Below are 2,917 nucleotides of genomic sequence, written 5' to 3'. Positions count from 1 at the left end.
TCATTCATCATTAGGAGAGAGGTATTAAAAATAATCTTGTGACATTTGTGATTTTGTTTACTCATATGGGCTTGTCATCTGTAAATTGAAAGTTTGAACTACAGTACTTTCACTCATATTTTGTGGTCTGCTCTTTCATTTGAAGTTGCCTTAAATTTCACAATTGCTTACTGCTAATTACTGCAAGGAATTGGGGCCCTGAAATATTATAGGAAATGAAAAATTGAGATGGGTCTTCAATTACTTTCTGTTAGCATGTTGGATGGGCCAAGGTGAGAAGACTTGCCATTGTTATCTGATGATGCAGATAACCTGGGACCTGGTATCCTCGGACCCATGTGTACTGCAGAAGAATAATAGCTTTTAGGCATAATATGGAGAAAAACACTTTGGGACCAGCGAGTTAATACAATAAACACAGCAGCAGTGTAAAATCTCTTCTAGATTAGAGGAAAACAATAGTTTTTTTTTTTTTTTTTTTTTTTTTTACTATGTGAATTCAGAAGACCAAGAACACTTAGAAGGTATCACAAGTTTATACCAAAGACATTGCATTGATACTTTTTATATTCGAATATATATTCTAAACCTAATTATTTATGTTCCAATCTATTTATGGGAATAAATTTCAATTTATTTGTCAAGTTATAAATTAATTTTAGTAAGATTCACTGTGTGAAACTTAAGATCAGCACATATAAATATAAAATATATAAGTATATATAATATAAGAAATTGTTATGCATTGTTCTGTTGTGGTTAGGGTATCAAAGGCAAATCTGTTTTAAAGTATTATTCCATTATCTCTACCTCAGTTTTTGGTAGAGTTAGACCTAAAGCTTTACCATTTGTAAATGTAAAGCCTGGAGGCAAGAGGAAACACTTTGATTAAAACATTACCAATTTAAGGCCTAATATCGAGGAGAAATATATAGACTTCTCCAGGAGCTATGGAAATATTTGGTGATAGAAAGTAGTGTAAGTTCCTGCCTGGTTGTATGGTAGACAGGCCCAGGATATTAAGTAAACATGCATATGAACAACTTTTTCACCTTCTTGGCTTTAGCTACTTTTGAAATAATAGGTATAATAAACAATTATATATATATATATATATATATATATATAGTTGTTGTTGTTTGGGTCTGGTCGTGGGGCCTGAACTCTGGGCCTGGGCCCTGTCCCTCAGCTCTTCAGCTCAAGGCTAGTGCTCTACCACTTGAGCCACAGCACCATTTTCGGCATTTTTCTTTTTCCTTTTGTGGTGCTGAGGAATCAATCCCAGGGCTTCAGGTATGCAAGGCATGCACTCTACCACTGAGCCAACTTCCCAGCCCAAACAATTATATTTTGATAAAATACCTTCTATTCTGAACAGTTTGGTCTGAAGTGTTCATCTCTCTATGATCCCTTGTAACTAAGATTAGTTTTGTTCCAGTAAGACAATCTATGCTGTCAGTGTAAGATATTCTGGTTGGTCTGTTCCTACATGGAAGAAGGGTAAGGGTCAGGAAGATATTTGTGCCACTGAGACCTCATTTAGGAAATTTTAAGCTGCAGAAGTTTAGAAGTAGATCTTAACCAAGGCTTACTTTGAATCCATTAGCTCCACAAAGATAACTCAGTTGATAAATAAGTACTTGAAAAGCCATCACCTTTGGACTTAGCTGTAAACGCTTCAAAATATGATCAAATTTAAAATGAAAATGAAAAAATAGTCATTGACAAAAAATTGCAAATGTGAATAATCGACCAAACAATATAATTTTTTCCACTATAGACAGAAATTTAGAGAGATATGATCAATAGCATTTTTAGGAACAATAAGGGTTCCTTGTTACAAATAGGCAACCATGGATATGTGCCTGCATAAACATTGCATCAATAACTACTTAAATTTAGAGGATACTACATGCTTCAGCAGCAGGTCTACCCAAATTACAACAATACAGAGATTAAAATGGTACTTGCCCAAGGATAGTATGAAAATTTGTGAAGTATTCCATATTTTTCATTCTTCAAATGCAAGAAATGAAAAACAGTTGTTAAAAAGTTGATTACAAAAATACAAGTGTAACAATACATGTAATTCATAGAATTAAAGGTTAGTTTGACATCAGTGTATTAAATCTTCACCTTAGAAAGGCCCTTACATAGCATAACCTTTATAAAACTTGAAATTAGATAACATTGTCATTTTATCCCAAAGAAATAAAATTTAAAGCATGCTCATAGAGGGTTCCGGGATGATGGTGGAGGAGAAGCTGAAGGCTAAACAAGCTCTTGCATAGAAAGCAGTTTTAGAGTTCCAGTGAACAGTCCTAAGCCACAGAATCACACCAAGTGTGTCATCACAGTACACAGAGTTAGGCCAGAGAGGGAAAATCCAGGCAAGGAGACAGATCTGAGCATTTGCCAGCAGCTTCGGCAGCAGCGGCGGGCATAGTCACCATTCTGTAACACAGAGAGTCCAGGACAAAGGAGCCAGATGCGGTGGGTGAGCAGATTCTACTCAACACCAGCAAGAACTGACAAGGAGCAGACATCTTCATCCTGCAGTTCACAGACCAGAGACGACCCAGGAACCAAGACTCTGCGAAAGTAGAAGCCTAACGTCCTCACTCCTTCTCAGGGAGCAGAGGAGAGAAGCCCACCCCCCCCCCCCCCAGAACCGGACATCTCCATCTTGGATACTGACAAAGCTCGGTGGAGCTGCTAGCTCCAACTAAGACCTTGGAAGAAAACTCGAGTCATTTAGCAGGTCACAAGAACCTAAATTGACCTCCCAGACTCAGCTTCACCCAGAGAAATGTCACCCAGCTCAGGCGCAAGCCCTAGGAATGGCTTTCTTCACTGGGTAATCAGAGCCAGAGGCTGCCCCTCCCTTAAGCAGCCTTGCCAATCAATTGAAATTCAG

At 37.7% G+C, this 2,917-nt stretch overlaps 1 pseudogene; it reads left to right on the top strand.

Annotated features, from left to right (window-relative positions):
• The first annotated feature begins 1,912 nt into the window (after nucleotides 1-1,912).
• On the top strand, nucleotides 1,913-2,012 carry LOC122126575 (annotated as a pseudogene).
• Nucleotides 2,013-2,917: the final 905 nt, after the last annotated feature.

The sequence above is a fragment of the Dipodomys spectabilis genome, unplaced genomic scaffold (genome assembly GCF_019054845.1).
Source record: "Dipodomys spectabilis isolate Male_0828 unplaced genomic scaffold, ASM1905484v1 ptg000285l, whole genome shotgun sequence".
NCBI lineage: Eukaryota > Metazoa > Chordata > Mammalia > Rodentia > Heteromyidae > Dipodomys > Dipodomys spectabilis.
Note: the sequence above shows the minus strand (reverse complement) of the source record. Positions and strands in the feature narration are given on the sequence as shown.